We start from the raw sequence: 15,636 nt of genomic DNA on the forward strand, positions 1-15,636 counted from the left end.
ATGCCAAGCAGAGCATAATCAGACAGCATCTTTATTTACTGAGCACCTATTATGTGTTCACAGCTCAGCAGCCCAGCAACTAATTCAGATCAGCTTCACCCCAGTGGGATAAAGTTTGAGCCATGCATGATAAAGCTTCAATTAAATGCTTTTTTAGAAGGAAGGAAGAGGACACCAGACCCCATTCGGGGAGGGACGTCTCAACCTCCCCTAAAAGGAAGTCTTCTGTGTGGACCCAGGTGCTGCTGAGGGGGGCCTGGTGGGTCGGCAGGGGATAAAAGGCTCTCTGGAGGCCCTCTGACCCCAGCTGTCCCACGGGAAATGAGCGAGGAGGCTGCTGGCTGGCAGACAAGCAGGTGTGCCCTTAAGAAGCCATGGAGATTAGCTGGGGCTTATCCAAACCTCTGCAGGAAGCAAATCTCTCCTGGCTTCTCAGGAGACCCCAGCGCTCCTCTGGCATCAAATAAGCCAGACACAGAATGGACGTCAACTTGGCCTTTTGTGAACCCCGGGCCCCAGCATGGAAATCTGGACACGATCACACTTACCAGGGCCCCCAAGGAAAACGAGGTTTTGAAGAATACGTTTAGAAAAAGGAAGAGGGAGGAAAAGAAATGACTGCAAGGTAGGAGCACATGTAGAGGCACCTTACTTGTGCTTGGATCTCTGTACTGGGGATCATTTTTGCCCCACCCCCCAAATTTAACCAAAAGTTACTTCATTTGCTTGAAAATATGGCTTCTGGGGAAAATAGGTGGTATCTGCTCTTCAGCAAAGGTAAAGGCCAGAAGACTCAAAGGCTGAGAGAGCTCCCCTTCTCAGGAGCCCGAAGGGAAGCAAATTAGCCCTGTGAGCCGAGGAAGGAGGGCGAGACGGGGCCCCCATTAGGACGGAACACACTCACTTTACTCTATGTCCAGGTCTAATGATGCGGGGAAGGCACTGGCTTTAGACCCACATCACTTAGCTGTGCGTTGGAGTCCTGTTCCTGCTGTGTATAAGCTGTGTGGCTCTGAACAAGGCACTTCAACGCTCCAAGCACCAATTTTCCCATCCTAAGAGGAGTCTAACAATGGCTCCTTCATGGAGCCATTTGAGCATTAAACAAGATAATTTACATAAACATATGACACAGGACCCAGCACACAGAAGGTGCCCAGTAAAAGTTAGTTTTGCCCCTTCTTTCGACAACCCAATTCTCTATGCAAAACAGCAGATAAAATCCCTACATTTGTGGAAACCCATTCCCAGTGAGGGTAAGTCACATTCCCAAACCTCATTCAGATGGAAATAGTAGAGGTGCAAACCCAGATTCCCCTGATGCCCTTGCCAGGCCTTGCTGTTTGATTGGCACCGTAAAGATGACCCAATACCCAGACTCAGAAAGGTCAAATGATGGCCACAGCAGAGGCAGGCCTCAGAGCCAGACACTGGTACACCTCAGGCCACCTCCTGCAGGGGTGTCCACCAGGGAGGCTGTCCTTGTAACTGCCTCTCCCATGGCAGAAACCCACCCAGGAAACGTGTGGGATGTATGGGGTTTGGGGTATAGCGTGGTACTCGTGGTTTCAGCTAATAGTGTAAACAAGAGATCTCTTGTCTTTCAAGCTGGTTGTGCCTCACACATACACAGGCACACGACAACTGGCTCTGGAATGGCTGAGATGCGGAGAAGACGTCCTTGATTCAATAACAACAACAACTATAATAGGAATTTTGTTTTCAACTCAGCCCCTGCCCTCCCCGCCTTCACATGTGGCATGAGCAGGAACATAACTGCAAAGGTGGCACAGCGGTCTCTCTACCCAACTCTCAGGTCGTTTCTGAGGCAGGAAGGTTCTCGGGGAGAGGCCGGATGGGGGTGAACCTTGTCTTTATTTCTTCCCAGAAGTGGCTGAATTTCTACTCCTATTTGAAATGTCCTATCAATCACCAATACCTAAACTTTCATCATTTTAGAACTAGAAGGAAACTTGTACACACTCTCATTTTATAAATGAGGAAACTAAGGGAGACACAGAGGTGTGGAATAAGTTTCCCAAGGCCAGCTAGCAATCCAGTGCCCACCTCCTCCACTGGCTGATGCAGGGTTTCAGGGACCCACGTGCATGGCAGAACAACCTTGACCAATCATTTTCATCATGATGGAGGCTCACGGCGCATACAGCTCATGGGAAAGGCACTAGGGGTCAAGTGGGATGAGAACACAATTAGTGTGACAAATATTCAAATATGCCATTAAACATCCTCAGGAAAACATAAATACATAAAATGCCAAAAAGCCCTTGAAACCAGTATGACATTTTTTTTTATTTCAGAGATTTCTTTTTGGGTCCCCAAGACAGTCTGCTATAATTATTATTATGGAAATGGCAAATCACTATAAATATAGTCTTTGATTTAGTCTCATCATGTCTGATAAAGTTGTTTCATTCAACTATAATTTACTGAGCACCTACTATGTGCCAGGTATATTCTAAGTGCTAAGAATAAAAAGATGAACAGCCACAGTCTCTGTGCTCAAGAAATTCAGTGTCTAGGAAGGGGTAAAAACAAGCACTGCAGAAAATACATCAAAGACCTAAATGTAAGACCGAAAACTGTAAAACTCTTAGAAGAAAATGTAGGGGAAAAGTTTCGAAACAGGATTTGGCAATGACTTCTTGGATGTAACATCAAAAGCCAAACAGATAAAGAAAAAAAAGAGATAAATTGGACTACATCAAAATTTAAAACTTCTACGCATTAAATGACATGATTAACAGAGTGAAAAGGCAACCCACTGAATGGAGAAAAATATTTACAAATTGTGTATCTGATAAGGGACCCAGAATATATAAAGAACTCCTCCAATTCAACCACAAAACAAAGAACTCGGTTCAAAAATGGGCAAAGGACTTGCATAGGCATTTCTCTAAAGATGACACACAAATGGCAGATAAGCACATGAAAGGATGCTCAACATCACTAATCATCAGGGAAATGCAAATCAAAACTCCAATGAAATACCACCTCACACCCATTAGAATGGATACTATCAAAAAAACAGAAAGTTTAAGTGTTAGAAAAGATGCGGAGAAATCAAAACTCTTGCACACTGTTGGCGGAATGTAAAACGATGCAGCCAGTGTGGGAAACAGCGTGGTGGTGCCTCCGAAACTTAAAAATAGAACTACCATTTGATTTCACAATCTCACTTCTGGGTACATGCCCAAAAGAATTGAAAATAGGGTCTTAAAGAGATACTTGTACATCTGTGCTTATGGCAGAATTTTCCACGATAACCGAAAGGTGGAAGTGATCCAAGTGTCCATCAACAGATGAATGGATGAAAAAAAATGTGATATATACATACAATGGAATATTACTGAACTTCAAGAAAGAAGGAAGTTCTGATACACGCTGCAATATGGATGAACCTTGAGGACAGTATGCTCAGGGAAATAATCCAGTCACCAAAAATCCAAATACTATATGATTCCAGTTCTATGAAGTACTTAGAGCACCTATCATTTACAGAGGCAGAAAGTAGAATGACAGTTGCCAGGGCAGGAGAGGGAGGAATGGGCAGTTATTGATCCACGAGTGCAGAGTTTCACTTCTGTGAGATGAAAACATTTCTGTGAACGGACCGTGATGATGGTAACGTTAATACCCCTGAGCTGAACACCTAAAAATGGTTAAGATGGTAATTTTTATACTATATGTATTTTACCAAAATTTTTAAAAATACAGGCACTGCAGTCACCATCATCAGTAAACTCATCAGGAGGTAACTTAAGTCTCTGGTGCCCCAGCTACATGGCAAGAGACCAGGCTAGGTTTAGGGTCCAATAGAAACCACTCGCAAAATTGTTAAGACTCTGTGAAAGTGTGGAACAGTGACAGAAGAGGGGACCCCGTGTGGAAGAAAGCTGGTCACCTGCAGAGTCCTGCCAAGTCTTCCTTGCAGACCATAAGCCTCACCAGATGGTTTATAAAAACCGATCACGCAAAATTTCTCCATTAACAGCTAGAAATCATTTTAAGTGCCATTGTCAGAGGAGAGACATAGTGGGACAAACGAGAAAGTTCCAGATCATTAACTTTTACTCTTGACTGTTAAGAGCTTTTGCTTGGTGTTCTCAGAGGAGGACAGCGGATACTGAGGTGAACTCTGTAGTTATTTGTTTAGAAAATGGCTGGTAAGGACTTACCAGTTTCTTTCTAAGAGATCCTCCAGGCTCTCGGTTCCCCTTCAGTAGGGAATTTTTCCTGGAGCGCTACCGTCCTGGAGAGATAAGTCCAATGTGGAACACCAGCATCTCTACTGAGAGGGCACACGAGAAAGACAAATTACCCAAGGCAAAGGTGGAATGATTTTCCCAAAGTCCCAACATTTATAAACTTCATGAAACTCATGGATGCCCTTAAAAAGCCACACCTCTACCCACAGCATTTACCAAGCTCCCTTTTTTGTCTCTTCTTTGGGCCAAGTGCTGTGCTGAGCTGGCGGGTATAGAGAAGTAAGATGCAATCCCTGCTTCCAATAACTTGACATCCTCAGGGGTGAGAAAGCATTAAAGTATGAATGACACCGTCGTAATACAGGATATACTGTGGTTTTGTCTGCATAAACTAAAGAAAGCGCAAGCACCAGCACACCTCCCCTTGTGCCACTTTCAGACGAGAAAGGTAAAGCTCAGAGAAACAAAAGGTTAATCAAGGAGCGAGCGCCATGTCATGCGTTTTGCTTGCTAATGCGGCCGCCTCAAATTCACGTTCCCCGGTACCCAGCATCCCTCTCCCCAGATGCCCAGTCTGTGTCTGGAATTGGTCGGAGTGCAAAGCTGCGGCTGAGAGCACAGGATTCCCTCCCTTTCCAAGCCTGTCAGCCTCCCAGAGAGGAGACACTCCCTGATCCTTGGTCACAGAATGTATGGCCATACCTTTGATCAGAAAGGCCAGTAGCTAGCGAGTGCAAATGGCAAATCCATCAGCACCACCATTCAAACTGCAAGGCTGGCAGCGCTGTCTTCACGAATTAAATATGACACATCACGAGGATCCCGAGGTTCGGACAGACCTCACTGCCTGACCTGCTGGGTCAGCCTAATTCCCAGCCTGTTTCAGATACCAAACAAATTATCACGTGTTCCATGATGATACCAAATTGTGTTTCTGTGTGTGTGTGTTCCAAAGCCTCCATGCAAGTGCATGATCATCAATTAAGTATTTATCAGACTCCCGCTGACCTACGAGGCAGAATCATCATCCTCCGGCTCTGGGAGCATCAGTATCAGCTATTTTTAAAAGGCTGCTTCTCTTCTTGGTCAGTGGAACCTATTTAAACCTGAATGAAGAGCCCTCACTATCTTTTGTACTGGATCCATCTACCAGGCTGAATGAGGCTTTTAGAACCAACAAGAACCAGATGGCCCTCCAAGAGCATTTTTGAATGTTTAGATCTGAGTCATTTGTATGCGGATATCTTCACAAAATAGCAATCTGGGTAACAGGCTCCAGGCTGAGTCCAGCTTTCCAGACAGCCCATCTTTGCCCACAATTGAGAAGACAGGCACAATATTGTAGGGTTCCACAAAAATATTACAGCATTTCTCTATATGTGTAGCATCAAATACAGGAAGAGTCCCCGTCAGGCTGTCACGACAATGTTAGTTCGCCACAACCACGTCCCTTCCCAATTATTTTTCTTTTTCCCACGGCACCTACAAGTTCTCCCCTAGCATAGGCCTAAAGCCAGCTTTGTGAATCAGCCAGCAGAGGGCACTACAAAACTGGTGCAATAATCCAAATCACCACAAATTCAGAGCCGGAAAAGATTTAGATTAATCAAAATGGGCTCCAGTTTTATTATATGCTGGGAGGTCCTAGCCAGAAAGAGGAGGACCAGGGGAGGGAAGAGATGGAACCAGAAATGCACTGGTAGATGGGCCCGCTCATCTGAGGAAGAGGGAAGGCAGCAGAGTGAGTCCAGTATCAGAAATCCAACAAGAGGGGCAAACCTAGTTCAAGAGTGGGAAGTGATCGGGCTTCCCTGGTGGCGCAGTGGTTGAGAGTCCGCCTGCCGATGCAGGGGATGCGGGTTTGTGCCCCGGTTCGGGAAGATCCCACATGCCGCGGAGCGGCTGGGCCCGTGAGCCGTGGCCGCTGAGCCTGCGCATCTGAGCTTGTGCTCCGCAACGGGAGAGGCCACAACAGTGAGAGGCCTGCATACCACAAAAAAAAAAAAAAAAAAGTGGGAAGTGGTCAAAATTAAGGGGGTCAAGCCAGCACTGTGACTTCTCAGTATTTACCCCAGAGAAGGGAAAACTTATGTTTACACAAACACCTGTACATGGATATTTATAGCAGCTCTATATATAACCACCCCAAACTGGGAACCATCCAAATGTCCTTCTGCCAGTGAATGGATAAACCAAACGTGTTACATCCATACACTGGAAAATCACTCAGCAATTTAAAAAGGACAAATTATGGATACATACAACAACACTAATGAACCTCGAAGGCTGAGTGAAAGAAGCCATTCTCAAGAAAAAGTTCCACTGCATGATTCCATTTGTACAACATGTTCAACGTCTCAGCACTGCCAGGGACTGGGGGTGAGGGGAGGTGGTGACTACAGAGGAAGAGCATGAAAGAATTTTCTGCAGTTGACGTAACTGCTCTGTGCCCTGCTTTTGGTGATGATTACATGAACGTATATATGTGTTAAAGTTCATACAACTATGCAAGCAAGTCAGTTTCACTGCAGGTTAATTTAAAAAATAAATGTTTAAAAAGAAAAAAAAATGAGCCATAAAAAAAATCAAAGGGGTAGAACTCGAGAGGCAGGATGGGATACGTAGATAAAGAGTGAGATCTAGCAATGGTCCTTATCCAGAATGTAGGTAAAGGGCAGAGGCCCAGAAGCAGAGTTGAGCCCCCGGGGACAGGCTGCCGGGGATCAGGTGAGAAGACGGGGCTCCCCGCTGCTGACTGGTTGAGGTGGGGTTTCCGCTGAATACCAGCAGCTCAAGTTGAAGGTAACAGAGGAGCCAAGGGGACCCACATGGTGTTGACTGAGCGCAGAGGCTGACGCTCAATGCTCCTGCAGCCCCAGGGGTTCTGCTCAGCCCTAGGAGCCCACATCCATGACACTGCAGAGCCGCCCCAAGTCACTGCCCCAACCCACTCGCTGGCAAGGAAGGGCTCGTCAGCTGTGGGCAGAGGTTTAGCTGAGAGCTCCAGTGACAGACAAAAGCTAGACAGACCTAATCTAACCCTCCCGTTCACAGACAAGAAACCTGAAAGAGCAAAGTCCCCCAAATCACACAGCTCATGAGCATCCCCAGGGGTCCTGAATCCCAGCCCTGGACCCTTTCCATCCTGCCTTGCACCGCTCGCTCATCAGTTCTCTAGCCTGGGATGGTATTTCTTCTCATCTGTCCTGGGTAGGTGAGACCATGTTTTGCACTTAAAAGATAACAAAACACAGGTGACTCCACAGCATTCCATGACAACACGTGGAAGAAGTCTCTACCTCACTTAAGCTTTGTTTGTCACTGTTACGCTTGTTCTTTTCTCATCCAAATTGCTCATTACTTCCTGTGTCTGATTTCTGTGTCAGCCTTCTCTTATTCATGCCATTAAATGCAAGATTGGATGGGATGGCTACAAAGACAGTCAAAGTTCTCACCTATCAAATCACCTCTTATGTCCTATCCACGTTTTTCATTTCCCTCGAGCTCTGGAGAGCTCAGGAGAGGGAGAAGTGTTATGGTTCCCTGAGATGGAATGTTACAAGAGAACAGCCTTGGGTACAGAAATCGAGGTCAAGGTACTGGCTCAGCTCTGCTAATAACTGGGTGTGAGGTTTCAGGTACGTCACTTCCTTTCTTGAGCGTGAATTTCCTCCTCTATAAAGTGAGCTGGTTGGATTGGAAAATTACTAAGGTAATGTTCAGTCCTATAACGTTACATGCCACATTTAGTCTTAAGTGTAGATGGCAAATAACTATAAACTGATGCACAAAAGAACTGATTCGTTTCTGTAATTCAACAGATATCTTTTGCAGGTCTACTCTATTTTCAGGCTACACATTAGCCAGGAGGTATTTGACAACATATAAGAAATGAACACTGCCTTTAAGGACACATAACCTCACGGATCACAACAAGAGTCTAGGGTAAAGGATCCACTGTTCCACTTGGCCTCATGTGGGTCATTTGTTTAACCTCTCTGAACCCATTTCTTCATCTATAAATTGTGAATAATAATGGCTCCTTCTAGGAGTGAAAAATAAATGAGGGTATATTAGGTTTTATTATTAAGTCATTTATATTACTGTCCTGCCCTTTTGAAACAGCATTTTTCTTCTTACCCCATACTTTTTGGCACATAATCTCCATTTTTAATCTCTTCATCGCTTGAAGTTGAATTTTCTATTAATGCCTTGAGATGCAACTCATATTCCACTTTTCCACAAAGACGTACCTGTCTGCTCCAGCCAACACAATCTCCCTTGTCTCTGGTTTTCTGTTGCCTTTTTAAAAACACTGATGTGGTGTTTTCTACTGCTGCATAATTGACTTGGGTGTGTGTGGTTTAAACTCTCCTGAACTCCAGCTTACATGTTACCAAATGCCTCCAGAGACCTCAAATTCTACATACTTCAAGTAGAATCCACAATCTTGTCAAACCTTCTCCTCTTTGTGGGCTTGTTTCAGTCTATAGTTTCTCAGATGCTTGCACTAGATACCTAAGTATTTTTCATGTTTCTTCACCATAGCCTCCTCCAATCCATCCTATTAATTCCAACTCTCACGCATCCCTCAAATCAGCCTTTCTCATCTCCATCTTCTCAGCCCTCCTGGAGCATCTCTTGACTTAAGAGTAAGAGTCATGCAATAGCAGAGGGCAGAATGTATCAGTATCACCCCCCAAGCTTTTTCAAAATACCCCTATTTACCTTCCCATCGCCTCATATGCCATCAGAAACTCGGGGGAGGGAAAAGACAGAAGACTAAGGAAAAAACTGGGCTTGTGTATCCTGCAAAACTTCTCAGGTTATTCTGATACACTGCCTATCACTGCTGAGAACCACTGTTTTAACCTTTCTCCTCTCCAATCCCTTCCCCCTCTACTGCCCAAATTACTTTTCAAAACCTCCAATTATAATGGCTCCTCACTACCTCTCAGAAACAAGCAAACAAACAAGAGATTCTTCAGTCTGGCTTTCACGTTCTGGCTACAGGCCACTTTCCTGACTGGGTTTCCCCCCATTCCTTCCATGCCCCATGGGTTCTAGCCAAACCAAACTTGACCTTGTACCTCTAGACATACCACACCCTTCCACAACCCCGGGTCTTGATTCACGCCACCTCATCTTCTTGGGATTCCCTTCTGTTCTTGTCTACCCCTACCTGGGAAAATCCACTTGACTTTCAATGTGCAGACTAATGCCATCTCCCCCACAAAGTCTTCACCAATTTTCACCCTCTTCCAGGCAGAGTTAGTTATTCCCTTCTCTACACCTTCATCTCATTCTATTCACAGTGCTCATCTGTTGAGTAACAGCTCAGCTAGGCCATCTTTCTTGACTCCCTCCAATAGGATACGGGTCCCTCCTGTGGTCCCCTAAGTAACTGTTTATACCTCTGTTATAGTTACACCCTATTCTACTCTGTGTGTGTGTCGGGCGCGGGGGGGGGGGGTTCATAACCCATTTGTCTTCTAATTTAGACCGTGAACTCCTCAAAGACAGACACCATCTTATCCTTCTTTGAATCCGCAGCCTCAAGGAAGAATCTGGAATCTTACTGGGCACTTCATTAACATTTCAGTCAAGATCCAGATTATCACGGATGTAAAAAACAAACTTATGGTTGCCAGGGGATAAGCGGGGGAGGGATAAATTGGGAGACTGGGATTGACATAAACACACTACCAAATATCAGATAACTAGTAAGAACCTGCTGTATAGGACAGGGAACTCTATTCAGTACTCTGTAATGACCTGTATGGGAAAAGAATCTAAAAAAAAAAAGTGGATATAGGTATAACTGATTCAATGTGCTGTACACCTGAAATTAACACAACATTGTAAATCAACTATCCTCCAACAAAAATTAAAAAAAAAAAAGACCCAGATTAGATAGTGTCCCCTCAGTAAGCATTTACCAGCTCTAAGCAGCAGCAGTGACTTCCTTCTGCCACCACAGCACACTGCCAATCCCACCTTCTACTGCAAAAGCCTGTTTCTGAGTTCATATCCTTACCTAAGAGTGTAAGTACACTAAGGCTGGGAACTATGTCTTTATCTTTTTCTGCCCTGTAGCATGCTGCACAGTGCCTGACAAAGAGTTCCACCCACCAAGGTTCTGGAATAACTGAACTGAATTTACTGGTGATTTCTTTCAAGATGATAAGCTCTTCAAGGACCCTTGCTGCATCTTTTACCCTTCTCACAATTTCAACAGCATCTCCTCCAGTCCTGGACTGACAGCAAACATTCAACAAAATATTTGTCCATGAACACATTCTTATTGAATATTCCTGAATAAGTTTAGGCCTGCCTTGAGAGGATGCAGTGTCCCTCTCGGCTGTGTTTCCAGGAAGGGAGGGATTTAGTCTTTCAGTGGCCATCCCCCAACTCCAACCGTCATCCTGTATATATCCTGCTTTTCAGCATGGTTTGTCACGTCACTAGAAAGGCTGCATCTGTCACTTTCCAATTCCCAGCTTATTTCTCTGGACCGGTCATCTCCCTCCTCTCCAGTTGTCCCGATGTGTTCACCAGAATGGCATGTGCCATACTAACCTCAACCAGGAGTAAAAATAATGTCTACTTATGTGATAAGCTCTAGTCCAACAAAGCTGAGGGTTGGATCACTGTTCAATGCAGTCATAATACATAGGCCTACTGGATAATGAAAAACATTGCTTTAACCACAACTGAAGGGTTTTGGAATTTTGTTTTTAAAAACTAAACTAAAATATCATGATATTTATGAAAATAAATCTAATCTCACATTATTATTAAAATAAAAGTTAGGAAGACACTGTGTGGTAGGTTTTATTTTAGGCAGTAATAATAATTACCATGCTTTTAGAAAGCACAAACATGACAAAAGCTCTCTTTTTCTCCACTGTTTAAGTAAAATAACACAAATATGCTTCTACAGGTTTATAAATTACCCAACGATTCTTGAATGCCTGGGCACAGCTTAGCTGACACCATCATCCAAAACATTAAGTTAGGTAATGAGCAACCAATGAGGAAACAGCTTTCCTAGAAGTTGGGAAATTACACTAACTTGAGTTAAATAAAAAGAACAAGCTCAACATTGATCATAGCACATCAACTGGGAGGAGGGATACAAAGCATGGCCACCATCATCATATATCACAATAGCAGAGATGTCAAAAAATTTTAGTTTCTTCCAGGTAGGTTTAGGTATGAAATTACTTGGACGCAGAAAATAATGACCCTGACACAGGATGTAAGTGAACTTTAATTCACATTTTATCACTGTATTTAAACGTCCCCAGAATCATGATTACTCTAAAATTCTATGATCTAGGATAGATCATTTTCTTTCTGCAGTGAGGTCATTTGTATGATTAGCTGCAATGCAGTATTTTAAGGCTCCATCAAGAAGAACGAAATGAAATCAAGAACCGAGGCAACAGACTACTTTTGTGAAATCTGACACTAGAAAAAAAGATTGGTCTGGGCTTGAATGATTCTGACTGATTATCCCTACAACTGAAGTTCATTTGTATAACATGGAGTGGTCTGGAATATCCAAAATAACGAGTCCTAATATAGAAAGGACAGGTCTCAGTTAAGATCACCACGCTACAGACTTGAGTTGCCATTTCAGATCATTTCTCAGATTTGCAAGGAGTGAAAAGAAACAAACATTTTGAGAAGTTTCAACACTTCTAGCATTAACCGTCTTAATGTCCATAGGTCCTACCTGGTTAATGCTTTATGTGTAAAGAAAGCTCTAAATTATTCAAAATGTCTCAAGTGGGCAAAAGGGTTGATTCTCTCTACCAGGAAATTGGTTCCAGCCAAGTGCATCATATCGAAACAACTTTTCCTTTTGATTGTTAACTTCTTAAAGGCAGTAGGGCCCCACCAACCAACCCAGAGAAGCCACTGAATTCCTCTGAGGTCTCAAGTGTGTCCTTGAAAAGTGATGCATGCTAGCACAAGGAGCTGAGCTAGGAAGATCAGGTCTTTGTCTCGGGATTCAGCACCATGTGTTTTTTAACGCTGGATAAGCCAAAACTCCCTTTGGTCCTCAGTGTCCCCTTATTTTTTTCCCCCTTATGTCAGGGGAAAAAAAATAACAAAACTCTTTCAAAGGTATGAAGATGAATTAGATTGTGACAGTCAAGTGACTTTAGCTTTTTGGGAAAAGATTTTGCAGCAGTTAACAGTAACCTGTTTCCTCCAAAAGGTTGAACAATTATTCTATGAGTTCTTGATTTATGCTTCGGTGAGCTGCTTTCACTGGGGTCAAGGCACTTGTGATTCCTGCTGGGCTTTACTTTAGGTCTACCTTGCCAGCGGCCGGGGCAAGTGTGGGGATAAGAACACCCGAAGGGATGGGGACTAGGTAAAGGGACTGAAGGTTAGAGAGGCATTACAAAATCGCTCACTTTTTGAAGGAAGCCTAATCTTAGATTCTTTTTTATTTTTTTTTAATTTATTTTATTGAAGTATACAGTTGATTTAAAATGTGTTAATTTCTGCTGTACAGCAAAGTGATTCAGTAATACATATATTCTTTCTCATATTCTTTTCCATTATGGTTTATTACAGGATATTGAAGATAGTTCCTTGTTAGATTCCCTTTTAATACCCTCCCACAAACTTTCTTGTTAGCAGTTTTGGGGTAGGCATTTTACACTTCCTCTCCCACCCTTCCAGATCTACACTCAGAGAAATGAGTAGAGGAGGAATTGTTGCCAAATCATCACTGTTTCTCTTCCATAGAATTTTACATTAAATGAATATGGAAAAAAATCCAGCCCTGGATTATCACATCATTTCTCTTAGAATATTCTTGGGAGTTTTATGCTATCCTTAAAACACCAACTGTCAAAATAAGATAATTATTTTTTAAGGAAATCCTAAACATGTACAGTTAGCCTAGCAAGTTTATACAAATGGACTAGTGCCTACATGCCCCCTGCCCTAGAAAAATAAATCTGGGGAGACAATAGAGCTGCATCAAAGCATCCCTCTATTGATGGAATCCTCATTTTTCAGATCCACTTATTTTAAAACACAACTCCTTGAACATGTAACACCATATCCAAATGCCACCTCTTTGCTAATTTACCAAACTATTAGGAGCTTTCTGTTTGCTTCCCCAAATATCACAAGGACAGTTTGTTGTGCTGGTTGATTAGCAAAATGAAGACTCTGTCCAGTGCTAATGTGTGTCGTATTTCTTTTGAGGACTAGGAACCCTACACTGCAAAGGAAGTTAAATAGCATTTTCTCTATGAAGGTCTCATACAGTTAGGTAGGGGAAGGTGTGCTATCTACTTAAAAAGGGGCAGCTCCACTTTGTTCTCCCAATTTGGAGGGGAAAATACAAATCTCAAAAGAGTTTACAAAGCAATAAACCCTTGAAAGGTATGTCTGCTACTAAACTGTAGCGTCTCAATGGAGTAAACGCTTTTGAAAAAGAAACTGTTTTCAATGAATGAGAGGACTGAAAATGAGTTTTGTATTTTGGACCATACCCTGCCATTTTAGTGGTTATTTTAAATCAGCCTGGGGGCATATGGGTGAAGAGACGTAGAAGAGCTATATCCTATCTTCCATATACACACACCTGTGACCTTTTGCTTGATACTTGGTTAAGTTGTTCTTCTAACATGCCAAAGATGCTATTTTTCCCTTTAGTTTTTAAAGATGTTTGTATTTTTAGGGCCCAGGAGATTTAAGGCACAAATAATATTTTGATCACACTGTGCTCAATACGTATAATATTAGAGGTAGGGTTTCCATTTTCAAGAAAAGCCCAGGTTGGGGCTTCTGCATGATTTGGAAGTTTTATATCAACTGGAACAACCATATTGTGAAATATTTGGATTAATGGTTGAACTTGAACCTGTTCCTTTAAAATGTCTGGGGACTGACCTTGGCCACAAGCTTAGCTGTTCCTTTTAATTTGATCCAGCAGAAATTAGCTACCTGCAGGTGGCACAGGCTGAGAGATGGGGTTCCCTCCAAGTCTGTTCTCCCATGGGGATGAGCATCCTTCCCAGCTCCGTGGAGAATTACACTGTCTGCCATGCAGAAGGGGCTGGGTTATACACCACTTCAGTCATAGAGACACTGAGCCTTTCATTAACCTCTTTGTCTTTAGTATTTTCAAGTGGAAGTACTAGCCAGCCTTGCGATATCTCTCATTTTCCCCTCATTTCACCCTTTACCAAAGAAGAATTGGTCAAAAGTTGGAGCTCTCCATTTCTTCCTGTCCAAACTGCTCTGAACAAATTAGCAATGCCAATTTCCCAGGACACAAAGGCATGGAAACATCTGTTTAAATTTGACTTCTGAATCAACCCCAAGTGACTACTCCTTGGAAAAGATATGCTTTATCACAGATAAATTTTCCTTGTTCACAATTCCTGGCCTAGAGTTACTGTAGGTTCATGTAGATGTGTGCTGGAAATTAAACAGTGTGCTACCAGGGTGGCCACAATTAAATTCAGACTTGCATTCAAACCGTGGCCCGCTCTGCATTTCTTGGAGAAGTTTGCTTTCTATAGACATTTCAGAATGTCTCTTCACAAAAGAAGGAGGCAGGGTGGCTGGGCCCAAGTCCCCTAAATCAAGGCAACGAAAATGGAAAGGAAGAGAATGTATTTGCAGGGTGCCAAAGTGGCTGCTCATAATAGTGAAGATCTTATACTTCCAATTGAGGGTGTTTTCTTATGGACCCGAGAAGGTATTCTACCCCTATATTCACATGCAGACTACAATCATTATTTGGAAAAGAAAGAAATCATGAGCTCATACTGAACATCAACCCAACAGCATGTGTCATAAAATGGAATGGCTCCTCAAAAGAAAAAACTTCTTCCTTTGCATGCAGATATATCCCCCTTTTGACTTAAAATACATTTTGGAATTGAAATGCTGAATCTTAGCAAATTCTGACAATAATCAGGAGTGCTGGGCTCATGCCAGAAGTTAGATGGCTTGAGAAAAAAATTATCAACTTAGAATAACTTTTTTTCTAGGTAGTACAGTATTTAGAAGGAAAAAAAAACTATGGAGAACTAATATAGGTATATGATTTTTCTAAGCTAAAAGTAAGCTTATAAAATTTGCAAATGTGTTTGTTTTTTAGAAAAAGTTTTGGAAAATGGAATTCAAATTTAATCTGCCTTTTGATTCCTTCTATATAGAATCAGTTTTAATCACTTTTATTTGTTTGAAGAAATACAAATTATATGACGTTAAAGTCACTGAGAAAAAGTCCCAGTATTTTCACGCTTATGTCAAATGCCCATCTGAAATACTCTCCTAAAAATCTATTTTGAGAGTGTGCCACTGTACCCTTTGGCAGCTTTGAGATTTATCAGAGGAGTTGGCCAGATCATAGAAGAGAATC

General features: G+C 42.7%; 1 protein-coding gene across 3 annotated transcripts in view; it reads right to left on the reverse strand.

The window, feature by feature from the left end:
• The window catches only part of LOC309807485 (uncharacterized protein), a 278,689-nt gene that overhangs the window by 192,722 nt on the left and 70,331 nt on the right, over positions 1-15,636 (reverse strand). For all 3 annotated transcript variants that reach the window (XR_014294580.1, XR_014294581.1, XR_014294582.1), the window contains exon 2: positions 4,197-4,306. The gene's annotated coding sequence lies outside the window, so the exon portion shown is untranslated. The remainder of the gene's footprint in view (positions 1-4,196; positions 4,307-15,636) is intronic.

Source organism: Mesoplodon mirus (assembly GCF_964341445.2).
Source record: "Mesoplodon mirus genome assembly, chromosome: 7".
In the NCBI taxonomy this organism is placed as follows: Eukaryota; Metazoa; Chordata; class Mammalia; order Artiodactyla; family Ziphiidae; genus Mesoplodon; species Mesoplodon mirus.